Consider the following 21396-nt stretch of genomic DNA (forward strand, 5'->3'; position numbering starts at 1 on the left):
GGTTTCCTCCCACAGTCCAAAGATATGCAGGTCAGGTGAATTGGCCATGCTAAATTGTCCGTAGTGTTAGGTAATAGGGGTATGGGTGGGTTGCGCTTCGGCGGGTCGGTGTGGACTTGTTGGGCCGAAGGGCCTGTTTCCACACTGTAAGTAATCTAATCTGAAATTTTATATGCCACATAATCTACTTCACCAGTGACCAGGAATATGACCATGGTTCTCGGTGTATGACTCCTTTCAGTCAGGCACTGTTGAAGAGTGCAGTGTCACTCCCAGTGTTGTGAAGATCTCCAGTCACCAGCTCCTGATTGCCACAATCTTTAAAGCTTATGAGTTCATCAATCTTGAGTTCATCAATGAGGAAGACTTCTATTGCAAAACATCAGATCACTGGCTTTTCCAGAGTGCTTGGTGTCATCGCTGGAACCCACATTACACAGAAAAAGACTCACCAATATCAACAGGAAAGGAATTCCATTTATAAAATTTGATGTAACTTTATGAGATTCTGAATGTTAATGCCGGAAATGGAAATGGCTATGTTGCCTTCATTTTATGTCATGCAGACTTGCAAGACATTACATCTGTGTTGGGTCAAGGACCTGGGTGAATATTTGGCATTAATTGGATTTCCATGTGCCCACCAAAAGATCAGACTTTGTTTTTCCAATATTTCGATATACTTCCTAGACTTAGTCCAAAACCAGCACAATGAAAGCAATCTTATTAAACCTTTACCGGAAATTATCATGGCTTGTGTTGCACAATGGAGAGATGACTATTCTTGTCTCTTCAGATCATTTAGTGATTTGCATTGGTTTGCCCTTATTTATGGGTTTTCTGTAAGTATCTCTTACTTGTAGAAACTGTTCCATATAGAACATAGAGCTGTACAGCACAGGAAGAGGAACGTTGGCCACAGTATCTGTGCTAACCATGATGCCATTCTAAACTAATTACATCTGCCCACACACTGTCAGTATCCCTTGATTCTGTGCCTCTTCATGAGTCTGCCTAAATGCCCCTTAAACATTGCTATCGTACCTGCTTCTACAACCTCCTCTGGCACTACATTCCTGGCACCTATTGCCTTATGCATAAAATGCTTATCTTGCACATCTCCTTTAAACATTCCCATCCCCATGAGGCAGCACGGTGGCACAGTGGTTAGTACTGCTGTCTCACAGCCCCAGGGACCTACTTTCAATTCCCGCCTCGGGCAATTGTCTGTGCAGAGTTTGCACTTCTCCCAGTGTCTGCGTGGGTTTCCTCCAGGTGCTCCAGTTTCCTCCCACAGGCCAAAGATGTGCAGGTTAGGAGAATTGGCCATGCTAAATTGCCCGTCATGTTAGGTGAAGAGGGGAATGGGTCGGTGTGGACTTGTTGGGCTGAAGGGCCTGTTTCCACACAGTAAGTAATCTAATCTAATCTCACCTTAAACCCCCTCGTATTTCACAATTCCACTTCGTGAAAAAAAGACTCTGACTATCCACACCCCTTATAATTTTATATATTTCTATCAGGTCACCCCCCTCAGTCTCTGATGCTCTAGCAAAAATAATCCAAATGTATCTATCCTCTCCCGATGCTAATGTATTCCAATCCAGTCAAGCACATGACAAATCTCTTTTGTGCTCTATCCAAAGCCTCAATGTCCTTCCTGTAGTGTAGCAACCAGAACTGCACACTATCCTCAAATTGTGGTTGATACAGTTTTAACATGACTTGCCAACCTTTATATTCCATGTTCCAAATGATGAAGGCAAACATGCCATATACTTTATTGACCACCTCTGTGGTTATCTGTTCCTAGGATCCTCCTGATCATCAATGGATAATGGATTTCTCTCCCGCTCCTGGGCATGCAGTGTAGTATTGAAAAACCTGCCATTTCTACCATTCCTATGTCTTGTAGAATGCCCTATTCCATTTAAAATGTACATTGCCTTTAAGAAAAGATACATCTAAAAGAAATCCATCTTTGGAGAAACAAATCATGAGAGTTCCCTCTCCAAGACTAGTCCATCTCATTGCAGGTGACAAAACATGCTGCTGAAGGTCTGGGCTCCCAATCCTCAAATGCTACTTTAGGATTGGGAGCACTTTTGTTACAAATACAAAGCTTGCTGCTTATTTCTCCAAGTACATTGTTGTGCATCCAACTGGAAAAAATTATTGCTGACAGGACAAGTTGAAGGCATGTTTAGCTGCTTGACTCAATTATTGATTTGTGAAAATGATAAAGATTTTGTGCTTGACATCTTTCTAATCTATACAGTAAATCTTAATGTACTCTGGCTGTCATCAACGCTCTTCAGTGAGACCTTTCAGAAAGATTGCTACCAGAGTGTGTTTATGAGAGAGCCTGAAGCAGCAGTGAAGTTTAAGAATGGAAGAAAGATAAACAAGAAAGTAATAAACAAAAGGAAGGGAAGAGAAGTAAGGAGTGAGCAGCATTTATACAGCATTTTCACAATGTCAGGATATATCGGAGCACTTTATAAGCATTGAAGTACCTTTGAAATGTAATTATTGGTGTAACGTAGGAAATATAATTACCAGATTGTGTAAGCAGACTCCCACGATCAGCAATGCATTAAATCCCAGCAAATTTGCTTTTACGAGATTGACTGATCACTAAAAGGGATTCCCATTCATGACTTGGACTCAACAGCCACAGCAGACGATTCTGGATGCTTTCGACAGACAGGAGTCCGGAAGCCTTAACAGTGCAACGTTATTAATGATTTACACAACTGATAGCAACATGGATTTCATTTGAACCTTCTTCTCTCAGATCCCAGTTCCTCGTAGTTTAACATCGCTGATACTGCACTCCAGCTAGCATGACAGCTATGAATCTCTCATGTAGAAACACTTACCGGGACTTCCATCTTACCCACAAATTACTTATGTCTTCATCCTACTCAGTTGTCTTCCTCAAGGTCTCTTTAGCCAAAGGCAAAACTCTAAAAATGTTCTTGGCTCATTTGGAAGAAGTGAGCAAGGTATTCACTGCTTATTAGTTCCTCCTTGGAATGTGAACCCATGACAGACTGAGTTACCAGCTCCTCACAACAGCTGATGCCTGGGCTATGACACAGACAATGACTGAAAGGCAAATTGCGTGAAGAATGATGCAGGCTAAAGGTCTCGTCCAAAGTACAAATCTTCAGGACATGAACCATCAACACCTAGAAATGAAGTGAAATTTTCACTTTTTTCCTTTCCTTAGTAAACTGCAGCAAAGTAAGAGCATTGGCTTGAAAAAAATAAAACAGTTTCAGTTTTTATGAGTACCTTCAAACTTGTACAATCCCGGGTTGCTGAGCCAGTGAAAAAACTATTCCATTTTTCATCCAGGAATGAGTCAGATAGATGATAGGAAAGCAAAAGCTATTCTGAACATAAGGAAATAATGATGTTCTACTATTCCCTGATAATTAATTGTCTCTTTAGTTGGTGGCACTAACATCCACAGTCTTGATGGTTTGAGGACTGCACTCTGCCGACAGTGACGTCTCAGGGACTGCAGCAGAGTTTGTCATCATTAACAACAAAGTGAACATGAAGATTCAGGAGCCTCTTGCACACCTTCCTCAGGATTAGGATTAATAAGAACCTCTTCCATAGTATTGTGAGTGTCAGACTTGTTTGAGACTGAACATCAGCCATTTCCCTGACAACAGCGACACAGGCAATAGGAAGGACAAATGGGTTTTGGAATTTTTCAGGTACTCACTTGATGGCCAACATCTTAATCAGATTCTGTTTGAAATTTCTTTTGGTGTGGTATACCACTCATGCAAGCTTCTCCTGTATTATGCTCATTTTCTCCATTGCACCAGTTCTCATGAGTGATTCCTTCTCTGCTGCTTGATAGCGCTCTGTGATTATCATCTTTTGTGCCTTTGGTGTTGACACAATCTTTTTACACACAAGGTCTCACTTCCTGCAGTAATCCTATTGCCTCCTCTTCAAGTCCTCACTACATAAGCAGTTCCTCAATTATTGCCTGAAAGTTCACCCAGGTTGGTAGGCAGCATGTGTGATACGGTTCATCTTTGATTGGCTCAGGAAGTGGCACTATGCCACATTGTGCTGTCATTTGCAGAAATATTTGTCTCTTGCTGGATCCCTTCTATCATAAGGTGCAGTGAGTGTTCTGGAAATCGTACAGCAGCACTTTGTAACTCAACACTCTGCAAACCACAGGCTTTTTAAATCATTGCATATGGGATTAGATTAGATTAGATTACTTACAGTGTGGAAACAGGCCTTTCGGCCCAACAAGTCCACACCGACCCGCCGAAGCGCAACCCACCCATACCCCTACATTTACCCTTAACTAACACTACGGGCAATTTAGATTAGATCCCTACGGTATCCAGATAGGCCCTTCGACCCAACAACTCCATACTGACCCGCTGAAGAGTTACCCACCCAGATCCATTTCTGCCGAATGCACCTAACACTATGGGTAATTTAGCATGGCTAATTCACCTGACCTGCACATCTTTGGACTGTGGGAGAAAACCAGAGCACCCAGAGGAAACTCACGCAGACACGGGGAGAATGTGCAAACTCCACACAGACAGCCACCTGAGGCTGGAATCGAACCTGGGTCCCTGTTGCTGTGAGGCAGCAGTGCTAACCATTGAGCCACTGTGCCTCCTGCCTGTGCTGCCACTGTGCCACGAGTGAAACTGTAATTTATCTGCTCTCTCATTCAATCCCCACGATTACAATTGTTTGTCCCACAGCGTTTGTCAGAGATTTTGTTTTTGTCATTCTTTTGCAAGACACATTGTTACTCATCCCTAATTTCCCTTGAACTTAGTGGCTGGTTACATCATTTCAGAGAGTGTTTAAACATTAAGTAAATTACTGTGAATCAGGAGTTTCATGTGGGCCAAACCAAGTAAAGCAGGCAGATTTTCTTCTTTAAAAAGGCTTTTAGGAGTCAGACAATTTATGATAGTTTTGGGGGCCACATTACAGAGACAGACTCTCAACTGTATTTAATAATATTTAAATTCCTGCAGCTTTCATTGTGAAATTTGAAGACGTGTCCCCAGACCATTAGCTGAGTCACCCAGTTTCCTGGTTCAATGACTATCATTTATCGCCACTATCTGCTCATAAAACATGCCTGAAACTCAGAGAGTCCTGCATAGCTCCATTTTTTTAACATTTGTGTCGTCTTCTTCCTTAAACGTTTATAAATCAGGAGTGCAGCTGTGAGAGATGACACGAAGACTGTAAGATAATGAAGAAATGATTCACAGCTTATAGAGTCAACTTGAATTTCTTCTGCAGCTGTTAAATGAAGAAGATTCAAAGTCACACAAGCTGCTCTGCTGAGTAGGAAAAAAAGACTGATGAGGAATGGCACACAAATTATTGGTGATCTCACTCTCATTATGGTGTCATCTATCACAACCCTACATGGAATGCTTCCTGCACTATGACAGGAGTGGATGGAGGGAGGATGTTCCTGATGGTGGGTGCATCCAGAACCAGGGGTCACAGTCTGAGGATTCAGGGTGGACCTTTTAGGACAGAGGTGAGGAGACATTTCTTCACCCAAAGACTGGTGAGCCTGTGTAATTCATTGCCACAGGATATAGTTGAAGCCAAAACATTGAATATATTCAAGAGGCAGTACTTGGGGTGAATGGGATCAAAGGTTATGGGAAGAAAGCAGGATTAGGCTATTGAGTTGGGCGATCAGCCATGATAGTAATGATGGCAGAACAGGCTTGAATGGCCGAATGGCCTCCTCCTGCTCCTATCTTCTATATTTCTATGAATCTATGACATTGAATGGAAGACAATGGATAAATTCAGTCTTCCATCACAAATGAAACAGACACCCCGCATCTATGTCCAACTTAAATTCACATTCCTGATATTAATCATGATATTTATTGTACCAGAAGCCCTCCTGGGAGTACAGCGTTTGGAAGAAGAAGAATAAATCTTGTTATTCAATGTGATACATCTCTTTGACAGTTGCAGATTGGAGTTTGTTTTAAATCTTTGTCACACAGTTGTTGGAAAACATGACAACAAGTTTAAGATTGTCAGTCAGGCTTGCATCATGGTATACCTGAGTGTCCTGGAAGCTTCCTATATTAATACAGAGGCCCCTGTACTCTATAGACAGAAAGAAAATGCACACATACTGCATTTGTTTCAGTGCAATAAGACAGGAAATAGGCATTTTCCGATTCATTTCTCAAGGCAATTTATTGACCAGCCAGAGTCAACTTTATTTAAAATTTGAACGTTTGACACCTAATTGCCAGTCTTCATTAACTGGTGCATTCTACATTGCAACATCAACCAATCAATGCTTCCCTCTCATACAGTGTAATTCTCATTTTCTTTTTAATTTTGAATTTCTGACACATTGTTCTGACAAGAATAGGAAGGATTTACAGGGATATGAGCCAATTCCTGCAAAGTGGGACTAGATTAATATAGGATATCTGGTCGGCATAGTTGAGTTGGACCAAGGGGTCTGTTTCCATGCTGTACATCTCAAAGAACAGAACAAAATGCTTCATCAAAATATATCTTTTTTTCAGCAATAAACATGTTATTTGATTAAGTAATTTTAAGGTCACTAATAATATGAAACCCCAAAAGCTTACAATTTTCTCAGGAACAATTAAGGAAAGTTCACACAATTTTCACAAAGAGATGCTCAATGTTCTTTTAGTCCCGTTCACGGTATGTTATGGTGCAACAGTTTATTTGAACAACAGTGGAAGCTTTCTAGATCCATAGCACAGCAAGCATAATTCATTTAATATTGCTTTATCATTATTTCTGACACAAAATTTCAATCCAAAGAGAGTAATTCATTTATCAATATTTGATTAATGTAACATTGCTTTCATTTCCCATTAGATATGTCACATAAACTAAATGGAACCTTTCACTTTGACTGAAACATGACCTAACTAACAGAACTGAAACCAAAGGCCTCACAAGTGTAACCTCCAGAATACTGTGTTACATCAGGAATTTTTAAAAAAGTGATTGGAAATTTGGAAATACATGCCTCGCTCTACTTCAGTTCCTTCCCGGATGCCTCACTTAAAGACAAAGATCAGTGCATTTGAGCAATGACGGATAAATTGTCACCATTATAAAAAAATTATGGTTGTTAAAATTTCAACCAACTTAATAAAAGATGGAATAAGTAGACCACGTGAAAACTGAGCAAAGCAGCTGGACCTGAATTGTACCTGTATATGTACTCCAGCACATAACCCAGGCATGATGCCTTCAGTGCTTTGAAAGCTTGTGATTTCAAGTAAACCTGTTGGACTATAACCTAGTGTCACATGACTTCTGACATAATCCAGACAGGAACTTCACTGTAGCATGATGGAGTGCAACATTGTCAGAAGTACTGCATTATGGTTCAGTGGCCAAACAGAAGGGACCTTTGGAAGTAAAAACAAGAAGACAGATTACTACCTGAATGACTGGAAATTGGGAGAGTGTACAGTGGGTCCTGGATGTCCTTGTTCACCAGTCACTGAAGGTAAGCATGTAGTTGCAGCAAGCGGTAAAGAAGGCAAATGGCGTGTTGGCTTTCATGTTGAGAGGTTTCAAGTACAGGAGCGGAGATGTGTTGTTACAATTATACAGGGCCTTGGTGAGGCCACATCAAGAATATTATGTACATTTTATCTCCTTTTCTGAGGAAGGATGCTCTTGCTCCCCAGGGAGTGAAGCATAGGTTTCCCAGTCTGATTCCGGGGATGGTGGGACTGACGTATGATGAGAGATTGACTAGGTTAGGATTAATTTCACTGGAGTTCAGATGTGTGAGGGGGCTTCTCATAGAATCTTATAAAATTCCAACAAGTCTAGACAGAGTAGATGAAGGGAGGATGTTCCTGATGGTAGGTGCATCCAGAACCAGGGGTCACAGTCTGAGGATTCGGGTGGATCATTTAGGACAGAGATGAGGTGACGTTTCTTCACCTAAAGAGTGGGGAGCCTGTGGAATTCATTACCCCAAGGAAGTAGTTGATGCCAAAATATTGAATGTATTCAAGAGGCACTTAGAAGTAGCACTTCGGGTGAATAGGATCAAAGGTTATGGGGGGGAAGCAGGATTAGGCTACTGAGTTGGACTAGGAGAAAGTGAGGACTACAGATGCTGGAGATCAGAGTCAAAAACTGTGGTGCTAGAAAAGCACAGCTGGTTCGGCAGCATCCGAGGAACAGGAAAGTTGACGTTGAGTTGGACAATCAGCCATGATAGAATGGCAGAGCAGATTCCAAGAGCCGAATGGCTTCCTCCTGCTCCTACCATCTATGTTTCTATCACTATTAACATTCTCAAGAATCCACAATTTCCCTTGTATTTCCCAATGCTGTAGTTCATAACCAATAAAATGTGCAGGAATTCATATTGTGTAGAATAAGGGTTAACTCAAGCACAATAATAATGCTTAAACTATTTGCTAAAATTTGCCATTTATAGTCAATCTCAGGTAGACACTTAAAATTAGAAGATGCGTACTCCTTCCCCAGATGCATCAATTTGTCACCTCTGAGTCAAATATCGCACGTTAAATTTGTTATATTGTGTTTAACAAAGAAATATCACAGTGAATTGTTGCATGATAATTTATATTAAATAAAGCACCTGTGGCAGGCCAGTTTTCAATTTTCCGTATGAAATTTCAGGAAAACTGTGTGACTGGGAGATGTAAAATTACGCCGTAGTTTTTCTCAATTCTCTGCTGTGTGAACAAAACGACATTATGGAGCAGAGGAAATCTGAAACCATAGCTTAGCCAAGGATTAACAAAAGAGTAAATTAGAAATGGAAATCACATACAGTGCAGAGGGCTGCAGCAGATTAAATTATGTCCTGTTATTTGACGGTGCCCTTGAAGAAGAATTAATACAAACTGTATGATCGGAGAATATTAATGAGATTATTATACAGGCAGTTTTGTAAGAGTAACTCGGGTTTTTAAAGTTCTAAGCTATAAAAAAAGCTACCTGCGCCAATCTTAAAAAAGCAAGATGATTTTTATTTAATGTAAATGATAGCATAGTGAAACTGATTTAAAGTAGTTCTGTCATCTTCTTGTGTCATCTTCCTAGATTTTTTTATCACGTGGAGGTCACTCCTGGAGAGCTCAGTTGGCTAGATAGCTGGTCTATAATGCAGAGTGACATCAATAACATGGGTTTAATTCCTGCATTGGCTCAGGTTAGCATGAAGGACTCCACTTCTCAACCTCTCCCAGTTGCCTGAAGGGTGGTTTCGCTCTAATGAGTAAGCAGCCCTTGGGTCTAATAAGATCATGGTGCAATTGCCTTAACCTTTTCCCTCCTGAAGGGCTATATGATCAGTCTGAACCAGAAACCTGATCAACAAAGCACCTTATCAAAATGACTATTTTTTTTTAATGCATGCACTAAATATGGGCATTACTGGATAAGCCAGCACTTACTGCCCATAGACACATTGCTGTGGATCTGGAGTCAAATGCAGTCCAGACCAAGTGAGGTTGGCACTTGCCTTCCCTAAAAGACTTTATTAAATCAGATGAGTTTTTCCTGACAATCAGCAATGGAGTATGGCAATTATTAGACTCTTAACCCCAGATTTTCTTTTTAACTATTGAATTCAAATTCCAATGTGCCAGAGTGGGTTTTAAACCCAGGTCCCCAGAACATTACCTATGTAGCGAGTTTTGAGAAGATTTGTAGCTCAGGTTGAGGTTCTGGATATAAGTTTGCTCCCTGAGCTGGGAGGTTCATTTCCAGACGTTTCGTCACCCTACTAGGTAACATCTTCAGTGGGCCTCAGGCAAAGCAGTGTACATGATTCCTGCTTTCTATTTATATGTTTGGGTTTCTTTGGGTTGGTGATGTTATTTCCTGTGGTGATGTCATTTCCTGCGGTGATGCCATTTCCAGTTCTGGATTTCTGTCCTGTTCCTGACGCCATTACCTACATCTCTAGATTAACAATTGAGTGATAATACCACTAGGCCATTGCCTCCCTGTATAATAAATGGCTTCCCAGAAAACACCCAAGACTCCTTCTCTGGGATGGCTAGATTCCAGAATGCTCTGTCTGGGACATAACCTCGATTCTCTCCCAAACATGCAGTTGGATTTTCTATCATGAGCAGAACCCCAACTTCAGTGTTTCATTGAGGTCCTAAAGCACACCCATGTCTAATAGTATGCCCACTGGCATGACCTTCCTGCTTCCTAATTGGCTACCTCCACATTTGCCATGTTATGAAGAATAGCTGGCGGGGTGTTGGCACTATCGATGCAGTCCACAGGGGTGTCAGGACTGTAGTACTGGGAAAGGTAGGCACTTTCTGAGGGAGATAATAAAGTGCATGGGCATCTGAACATGGAATAGTGTTCAGCTACCTGCATTATGATGATAGGTTTAGTAGGTCCAAAGGTGGTAAGGCCATTGAATTAGAGGAGAACCCATTCCCTGACTGGTCCATGTGTTGACAAGGTCAAAACCTGTAACCCACGCAGCCACAAGACTTTGTCACTGATGCCAGGGGAAGATCCTGCAATGGAGCTGGCAGTCTTCTCACATGGGTGTCGGTAATATTTTCAAAGGGCTTGCGCATATCCATCTACTTTCCAGGCCACTCCTGTGAGAGGATCTAAGAGATAAGAATACGACAGAGAGTCATGCCAATACAAACTTCCGGCTTACTTGCTGACCACTCAACAGTCTCCAAACATATCTCTGTGGGACTGTGAAAAAATCATGCTCCCCATGAGGTTTGGCGGTGGAAACCAAGATTGGGCAATTATTGTGCTTCTTGACAATGCTGAGATGCAGCCCCACATAGCAGCAACAGCCCATCTTGAAGCCTCCTCTAAACTTACCTGGTAATAGCAAAGGTCAGTGTGAAGAATGACTCTGGTACAATTACCCGGACTATCTCATTGCCCCTGTGAATTGTAGAGTTTGGATATAATATCAGTGTTCTAAATTGAATTCCAAAATGGTTCCATATTCCAAATATTTTGAATGTTTGTCGGATAAGCTATTGGGATTGGGGAATCACATGGAATCTCCAGCATGGATATGGTTGGCCAAGAATGGGCAGGCCGGGATGGTAGGTGGAATTTCATAGCTGGAAGGTCAAGCAGAAGATGAAGAGCAATCAAGAGGAGCAGCAGGATGTCATGACAGGATCAGTGAGAGAAAAGAGAGAGTCTTTGCCAAAAATTGAAGCGCTTTCCCTCTAATCTTTCCAAAAGTAAATTCTAAAATAGCCATGTTTTGGATCGAGGCAAACTGGGGGCACATTGCCCACCTCAAAGCAGCCTGCAGATGCTGCTATACCCAACCTCTGAGCTTCCCCAGAGTTAGCCACTTCCCCTCAACATCACCCACAAATGTACCCCGTTTGCCACTGGAAAGGTGATTCCATACAGCTGCACCATCAACAGCTGCCAGGAAAATTCCAGTCAGCCTCCAAGAACAGACCTTTGGTTAATTCAGTTGGCTACCTGCCATTTGTCCTGTGACATGGTGCTTCTAACCACTCAATCTCAACTCCAGGATTCCCAGTGGGGTGGGAATAGAGCTGAGGAATTGTTGCCCTTTAAGAAATCTTTACTTGGTGTATAGATTCTGGCCCAGATAACAATATCTTACAACAATTTAAACACTATTCCACTAAGCAATACTGCAGACCCAGAATGACACTGGTTACTGAGAAGTCCTACAAGCATGTTTCTATGTTGGGTGGATGTCAATGCAATGGCTCTCCTCACATTGAGATTAATGTGTTGTTTATGAAGCCGCTATATCTTTTCCTTATTATAATTGTGTGTCATGTAAGGTAATGACTTTTTTTGCTCCATTTAATTGTTTTGTAATTCAATCACTGTTCTATTCAAAGCTATTGTCAGATTTATGTTATTTGAGTTTCTTTTCAAGACATTCCTTAAAAAAAACATTCATTTAGGGATTATGTGTAATATTCTTATCAATCTTCCATATTGAGACTGGGACACATTATTATCATCACTGAAACAATGGGCCACAGATCCAGCAGAGCTTAAAAATTACATTGCAGGTGTTAGCATATCTGCATCTTGACCACATAATTTTCTGTGCTATCTTTCTGTTCTCAAACTCACAATACAGTTCCTTGCCAAAAAGTGTGGCACTGGAAAAGTACAGCAGATCAGGTGGCATCCAAGGAGCAGGAGAGTTGACATTTCGGGCTTAACCCCTTCATCAGGAATGTCATTTCTGTTGAAGGGCTTACGTCCGAAACGTCAACTCTCTGATCCTTGGATGCTGTCTGACCTGCTGTGCTGTTCTAGCACTACACTTTTCCACTCTGACTCTTTAGCATCTGCAGTCCTCACCTTCTCCCAGAACAGTTCCTCGGTCAAGTTACAATTATTTCCTCAAAATAAAACAGAACAGAGGACGCTGGAAATCTGAAACAAACAAAAACGGAAATTGGTGGCGAGGTTCAGCAGGTCTGGCAGCATCTGTGGAGAGAGAAGCAGAGTTAACGTTTATGGGCCCAGCGACCCTTCTTCACACTGTTCTCCTTCATGGTGTTCACTTTGCTGGAATCGCCTTCATTCAGGAATTGATCTATTTGATTTACTTTTAAGAGGCGATCTTACATTACAGAACAATTGAAAGTGTCCAAAGGTATCGGGGAAGGAAAATCTTTGGATTCCAGGGCCAGACAATCTTGCCATACATGTTGCCTCCATGCACCAAAACACGGACATTTCAAAATGCTATTTCCACCTTTCCCCTGACTTGGACAAGGCAGATGCCTTTTGGCTTAGCCAACAGGAAAGCTCGGACAGAGCCTTGCAGTTGCACCGCATCACATTTCGGTTTTGCATTTCTCACTCAACCTGCTTCATATTCCAGTCTGCCTGCAGGAACAGGCCACATTCAATCCTCAGAATCTTCTTGGGGTTAGAATAAGTATCAAATGCTGCTGGAACTTACTGAGAATCTGCTGAGGTTTCATTAACACCTTGACAGATATGGGCAATGGAACCTATTGCATAGAAGAAAAAACACTGATGTGAATCTGCTAGTATTTCACATAGAGACCCAAGGCTGTAGTGTCCCTGTGCATGGGCATCATCTGTAACTCCCAAATACGCACCTGGATCCATCCTTCGAAAATATACAAGGTTAGGGACTACACAGCTTGTGTGGAATGCTGCTACTTCAGAGCACCTCATTTTATCTCTTTTAGGTTAAGTCTTCAACTGTATTTAGTAAAAAATTTAGAATGTTTGTCTCATGGCTCATCAACCTTGTTAAGCGATTGTCCAATCCTACCTGATTGGTGGATGTCTGAACTTCATTGTCAGAGTCGTTGGTGAAGGCATAGACCCAAAACTCTTTCAAAAGGGACCTCTGCAGAGCTATGGGCTGTGTGCTGGAAGATAGGATTAGAAAAGGCACCTCGAGGTGTTTTGGGGTTGGCATGGACAGGACAGTCTGAATGGACCCCTTCTCTGCTGTACCATTTCTAGTGGTTTTTTTTGGATACATCTGAGAAAAATGACAATGACCTTGCATTGATGTCTCCATTGCTGACATCCTGTTTTGATATGGATTCTTTGTCTCTTCATACGAGCTCAGACCAGAATTCTTTCAAATACTGCTCAGCGACAATACACACATTCACTCTGGGAGGTAATAGTGGTATTATTGCCGGACTGTTAATCCAGGGACTCAAAAACTGTTTTGGGAACCCAAATTCAAATCCCACCAAGGTAGTTCGTGGAATTTGAATTCAATAAAAAGAATTTGGAAGTAAGAACTGAATGATGACCACATGTCAGCTGTCAGGAAATCCCCACTTGTTTCTCGAATGCCCTTTAGAAAAGGAAACTGCCATCCTTACATATGTGACGCCAGATTCACAGAAATGTGCTTGCCTCTGGGCAATTAGGGCTCAGCCAATGGGCTAAGGAGTGAAAGATAGAGTTTAATTTGGATAGATGCAAGGTATTGCGCTTAAAGCACAGGACTTACACAGTTAATGGACAGTGTTGTAGAATAGAGAGATCTTGGGGTTCAGATACATAGTTCTTTGTGTCACAGATAGACAGTGAGGTAAAAAAAGGTTTGCTTTCATTGCTCAGACCATTGAGTTTAGGAGATGGGATGTCATGTTGCAGTTGTACAGGACGGTGAGGCTACTTTTGAAGTATTGTGTACAGTTCTCATTGCCCTCCCACATGAAGGATATGATTAAATAGGAGAGGGTTCAGAAAGGATTTACAAGAACCTTACTGGGACTGGAGGGTATAACTCACAAGGGGATGCTGAGACTTTTGTCGCTGGAGCATAGATAGGGATGACCTTACAGAAATTTATAAAATCGTGAGGGGCATAGATAAGATGAATAGCAATGGACATTTCTCCAGAGTAGAGTAGCTCCAAACAAGGGGAATGTCTTCAAGATGAGAGGAGAAAGATTAAAAGTGATCTGAGGGGCAACCTTTTCACACAGAGGGTGGTCATTTGTGGGATGAACTGCCAGAGGAAGTGTTAGATGCGGGTACAGTCACAACATTCAAAAGACATTTGGACAGGTACATGAATAGGAAAGGTTTAGAGGGATATGGGCCAAATGCAGGCAAACGGGACTAGTTTAGTTTGGGAAACTTGGCTGGCATGATTGAGTTGGACCAAAGGGTCTATTTCCGTGCTGTATGACTCTATGACTCCATGACAACCACTGGCCTAGCCAGCAATGCCCTCATCCCATGAATGAGTAAAAGAAAATCATGATGAGGTGACAGAGTTTCCTGTTCTGAACTGCACTAGTCCAATCATCTAGCTGAATCTCCGCTACATGGGTATTGGGATCACAGACACATTGTAGCGTACCTCAGAGGCTCATCTCCAAGGCCCACGTGCTTGTTAATCAAACTTCTTCTCCATGGATAGTACCTCTGACAATGCAGCACTCTATCAGCTCTACAATGAAGTGTGAGCCTTGATTTTTTTTTTCCCTATACAAGCCCCAGAGTGGGATTTGAACCCAGAATTCAGAAAAGAAAACCCTTCAGTATGTAGAATCTGCTATTCTTACCTAGTCCACCCTGCATGTAACTCCAAACTCACTCTCAACTGCCCTTGGGAATAATCTAGAAGGCCATTCAGCTCAAGGACCTTTAGGGATGAATAATAAACATGGTGTTAATCAGCAGCACCCACATCCCAAGAAAGAAGTAAAGCCTGTGAAACGCCAGCATAATCCAACCAATAGAACCAATTGTTTGATCAAAATTGACAAAGAAAACATGGAGCGACACAAGGACATCTTTAATGAATTATCTAAAGTCTACAAGTCTGTATTTTTTTAAAATGTGCCAGATAATTGTCAATATCTATTTAAAAACTAGTTGAACAATTCTATGAATGGAGTGCATCATTTTTCTAATGATACTTTTACTTGTCACTTGGCCAATCTCAAATTTTAGCTGCATGAGATAAACTTTCCTGCTGACACTAAATCCTTCTCTTGTAAAATGTTTTTGGTTTTTATATTTGGCCCTTTGCTTTGTACTTCTCCATTGGGCTTCCAAGGTGATGACAAAGCTGTTATGACAGTCAAGAAAGAACACAGGAAAGAAAACTAGAAAACCACAGATTACCAGCCTCCGAGGATGTCTCCCAACCTCTGGTGATGATTCCTGGCCTCTACAGAGTGACAATCCCAGCCTCTGGCCTCCCAAAGCGGCTTCTCAACCTGGTGCCTCTTGAATGGGCCTCCTGGTTTGGCATGTTGCCAGTGTGTGTGGAGCCAGGGCCTCGTGCGGACTGGAAGCTAAGTGCCAGCGTGGTCTACTATACTGAATTCCTTTTTGTGATGTCGGACATTTTAGTTCTGTGTTGTCTAAAATCTTGCAATCAAAGAAGCTGTGCCCAGGTACTCTTGTGTCTGCATTAGCACTGTAATTGGTGACATACAAACTTTTCACCATGTTCATTGTATAGAGATGACAATAAAGGCCTTTCTAGATTTGAACCATCATTAACTCATTGCTTCTGAACAGTGCTTTAATTTAGTATAGTTTGGGAAATAAGCGGATGAGGTTGACGAAAGTTCACAAATTAAATGCTGGAAAAGTACTCAGAATAATATAACCTTCAGAGGGAAGATGCCCAAGAGATTATTATGTTGATTCATCGCATAGGAAGGGAATTGATCCAAGTCAATTGTCTTAGGTGAAAGCTGAAGAATTATTTAATTTGACTATAATCAAAATAGCCAGAGCAAATGAACTAGACTTTTGGCAGCTCTAAACGTTTTCTGCTGTAATTAATTCGAAGGCAAGGACCTTGAACTTATAGTGTATGAAACCTTATTCCATGGTATTCCCTGGCTGCTGTCATAATGGAAGCATTAAACAAGTTAATGCCTTCCTTAAAACAGCAGATAAAAGAATTTCTTCTGAATTGATTGTCATTTTGTCACTAATGTTTTACAGGGTGTCTTAGCCTCAAAATATTAAATATTTGTGAATGAATAGCATTTTTGAAAGAGAATAAGAAAATGCAGTTACATCTTTCGACCCAGTACTAATATAGAATGAAGCAACCAGCAAATGGAAATTCATCTCTAATGATATCTGTTCAGCAGCCTTCTGTAAATTAATTTGATACACTGCATTCTTACTTCATTGCCATTTTAACCTACGCAATATCATACTCATTTACTGACATTTTTTGCAGTGACAGTTGTCAAGCACACAACTGAGCTCTAGTGGTGTCACTAGCACAGGAGCTAAAGGAGCCCAGAAGTTCTAAAGTGGCACTGGGCATGCATCTGCCTGGTCTGACATTGTCGATCTGCACTCCATGCTGGAAGGGGCATTAGTTCACATGGGTTCTGCAAACACCAGAAGACATGCTGTCATGTCCTGAACTCCAATGCTTATCACTCCTAGCTGTACACCAACATTTCAGCAGCTCGACTGATTGCCCAGGACAATTACTTCAAGGGACAGCCATGAATTGCAGGCATGTGTTTTAGACCTACTTCTGCCTAGACAGGTGAAAGCAACATGGCTCATTTGTGGAGGTGCATTCGAGGACTGCTGGGCAAATTTGGGAGTTGGTTACTCGGGTATGGAATAGATCTGGGTTGACAATGTGACCAGCAAATGTAGAAAAGTGGACAATTTTCACAAAGAGAGAGGAGGAGGACTCTTCACAGAAGGCCTTTTCCATCATTGGTTTCTAAAGAGTACTTCTCCTACCTCCTCATGATCAAGGGGCAATGCCTAGGTTAATGAGGTTCAACAGGAAGATGACACTAAGCATGTCATCTCCTTCAAGGTGACCTGAAATCTCATATCAGAGTGAAGATGGGACTGCCAATGGCCATAAAGGTCACCATTACATTGACTTCTGAAGCATGTGGATCTTTCCAGGTGGGAGAGGGGGCGAAATCTTGAAGATCTCCCAAGAAACGATTGAGGTCATATGTACCAGGAAAGACAAGGACACAATTCCACCTCAGCAGAGAGATGTAAATAATAGAACTCATAAATTTGCAGGATATTTGAAGGTAGACTAGACACTTTTCAGAACTGAAAGTGGCAGTGTTGCACTCATTTATGAGTTTTCATGATTCATGAGGTACAATGTTTTGAACAAAAGTTTAAATAAACTGTTTCACACTGCTACTATGCAGTAGCTGCACAAGTAGCATTTTCCACCCATTAAATGGTGCCATCAGTCCAGATAGATGTCCTGACTACGACATAACCAAGTAAAATTGTCTGTGAATTTCAGTGTCGATTTGATGCCAGATATGTAGGGCATTGACCAAAGCAAACTGCATATTCTTCCAATTGTTCACAATAGACAGACTTCAGAACAGACTCAATCAGCCCACCTTGAAAAGTTTAAAACAGAAACCTGCTGTTAGATGTGAAACTGGGATTAAGCAGCATCTGTTGAATAGTCCTGTGTGCATTAATAGCTACATAAACAACAAATTTAAGATAACTAAACTCATAACATGGATGGTTTATGATTGTTAGGAGCAGCACACATTCATACGCAGGGATCCGTTTGCTGTAAGCTAAAGGAATATGTTCCAGCTTTGTATATATTTTGAATTATTTGGGTGCTTGAGGAGCTAGTCATTTCCCAAAGCTTTCTTTTTGGCAATGTTTTAGCCAACCAAAGCCAATTTTGTCCAAAACTATAAATAGTTGTATCTGTTCAAAACTTGGCATTCTTGCATTCATCCTGATGAATTCAAGACAAAAACCTTCAGCAACATGTCTCTCCTTTCAATAATATTCAGGTTCATGATACTTAAGCCCCAAACACACTGGCAATACTCAATACTTATGACCAGCACATACTTAGAACTAAATCTGTTTAATAGGAATGATCAGCTCCTTTTAGTGAGTATTAGTTCTATATAAGAATGTACCAAAAGTCAGCATTAAATAATCATTGGAAGTGTATCAACAAAGGTAAGGTGGTGGTATAGTGGTTGAGGCACTAGTCTAATAATCCAGAACCCCAGATTAATGTACTGAGGACCACGGTTTGATTCTCACTATGGCAACAGGTTGAAATTTGAAATCAAGGTCAAAAACGTTAACCTGATGGTAAACCACATCACCACTGTCAATTGTTGCAAAAATCCATGCGGTTCAATAATGTCCTTTAGAGAAGGAAATCTGCTGTCCTTACCTGGTCTGACCTATATGTGACTCCAGCCTCACAGTAATGTGAATGACTCTTAACTCCAATTAGGGGTTGGCAATAATTTTTGACCTAGCTATTGAAATCGCCATCCCGTAAATAGATAAAAAATGAATCACTTTTTTGTCATTAAGAACGATGTGAATAGTGCTAGAACATAGAACATAGAAGGATACAGCGCATTACAGGCCCTTCGGCCCTCGATGTTGCGCCGACCGAATCCTACCTAACCTATACTAGCCCAATAACTTCCAAATGCCTATCCAATGCCCGCTTAAATGACCATAAAGAAGGAGAGTTCACCACTGATACGGGCAGGGCATTCCATGAACTCACAACCCGCTGTGTGAAGAATCTACCCCTAACATCTGTCCTATACCTACCACCCCTTAATTTAAAGCTATGTCCCCTAGTAACACCTGACTCCATTAGCAGTAAAAGGTTCTTAGTATCTACCCTATCTAAACCCCTAATCATCTTATACACTTCTATCAGATCTCCCCTAAACCTTCTCTTCTCCAATGAGAACAGCCCCAAGTGCCTCAGCCTTTCCTCATAAGATTTTCCTACCATTCCAGGCAACATCCTGGTAAACCTCCTCTGCACTCGTTCTAAAGCTTCCACATCCTTCCTATAGTATGGCGACCAAAACTGCACACAATACTCCAGATGAGGCCGCACCAGAGTCTTATACAACTGCAACATGACCTCAGGACTCCGGAACTCAATTCCTCTGCCAATAAAGCCCAGTACACCATATGCCTTCCTCACAGCACTATTTACCTGGGTGGCAACTTTCAGAGATCTGTGTACATGGACACCAAGATCCCTCTGCTCATCCACACTACCAAGTAGCCTACCATTAGCCCAGTAATCCATCATCTTGTTATTCCTACCAAAGTGAACGACTTCGCACTTAGCTACATTGAATTCCATTTGCCACATTTCCGCCCAGCTCTGCAACTTATCTATATCCCGCTGTAACCTACCACTTCCTTCCTCACTATCCACAACTCCACCGACTTTTGTGTCATCCGCAAACTTGCTTACCCAGCTTTCAAGTCCTTCCTCTAGATCATTTATAAAGATAACAAAAAGCAATGGTCCCAAAACAGATCCTTGTGGTACACCGCTAGTAACTGCGCTCCAAGATGAACATAATCCATCAACTACTACCCTCTGTCTCCTTCCAGCCAGCCAATTCCTAATCCAAACCTCTAATGTATCCTCAATGCCATACCTCCGAAGTTTTAGCATTAGCCTACCATGGGGAACCTTATCGAACGCCTTACTAAAGTCCATATACACAACATCTACTGCTTTACCCTCATCCACTTCCTTGGTCACCTTCTCAAAGAACTCAATAAGGTTTGTGAGGCACGACCTGCCCTTCACAAAACCATGCTGGCTATCCCTGATCACGTTATTCCTACCCAGATGTTCATAAATCTTATCCCTTACCATTCTCTCTAAGACTTTGCCCACCACTGAAGTCAGACTCACTGGCCTATAGTTACTAGGGCTATCCCTACTCCCTTTCTTGAACAATGGGACCACATTCGCTATCCTCCAGTCCTCTGGTACTATTCCCGTTGACAACGACGACATAAAAAGTGCTGATCAGAACAAACCCTCATGATAACCCAGCATGAGTTTGCAATCACTTTGATACTCCAGATATCAATATCAATGAGAAAACTGAAGGAATAAAGACTATAGTTTCAATTCTTTCTACATAAAAAAAATAAAACAAAGGGCAAATTTTCATTCCCAAGGGCTTATGGTTTGGCAACATATTCTAATAAGATTGACTTGAATTCGTTTTAAATTATCTTATCCCTCACTTTTGATGCTAGCTGTATTTATTGTAGACTGTGACATACGTTTCATGTGAATGTTTGTCGAATATTAATTGATCCTGTAGCATATAAAGCTCCATTTACACTACAAATGCCGAGGTTACCAGAAAGAAATTATCTGCTCTGTTGTGATGTCTTTGCAAAGAAGCAATTTTAAGAAAAATCCTTGATGTAAACAATTTTAAAGTGCATTTTGTCATCTGTGTTTGGCAGTAGCACAATTGAAAAGACATAGACCTTCTCATTCAAACTCAGAATAAAAATTAGGATTGAATGTGCTCAGCTCAAGGGGGTTATAAAGCCCTCAGCCATGAAAATATCCTTCACATTAAATGTACACTTCTGGGTAAATTGTGCTCCTTGACAACATTAGTGAGTATGACAGTACATGCACAGTTAGTGGCTGTTGGACATATGTCATGTTGTTTTGATGCCAACTGCTCATTAAGTATTGCTGTTCCCTTGAACAGCATGCCCTCAGGAATGGGAAGGACTCACACCAGTATGGGTTAAAGTTATTAACAGATTATAACTATTTGTTTGGTATTGCAGGAATTATTAACATTGCAGGTGTTGGGTGTTAACAGTTCCCTGTACAAATCCAAGGCTTACCTGCTGTGTGATTTTTAGATTTAGATTCCCTACAGTGAGGAAATCGGCCCCTTGGGCCAACCAGTCCACACCGGCCCTCCAAAGAGCAACCCGCCCAGACCTGTTTCCCCTCTGACTAATGCACCTAACACTATGGACAATTTAGCA

The sequence above is a fragment of the Hemiscyllium ocellatum genome, chromosome 18, assembly GCF_020745735.1.
Source record: "Hemiscyllium ocellatum isolate sHemOce1 chromosome 18, sHemOce1.pat.X.cur, whole genome shotgun sequence".
In the NCBI taxonomy this organism is placed as follows: domain Eukaryota; kingdom Metazoa; phylum Chordata; class Chondrichthyes; order Orectolobiformes; family Hemiscylliidae; genus Hemiscyllium; species Hemiscyllium ocellatum.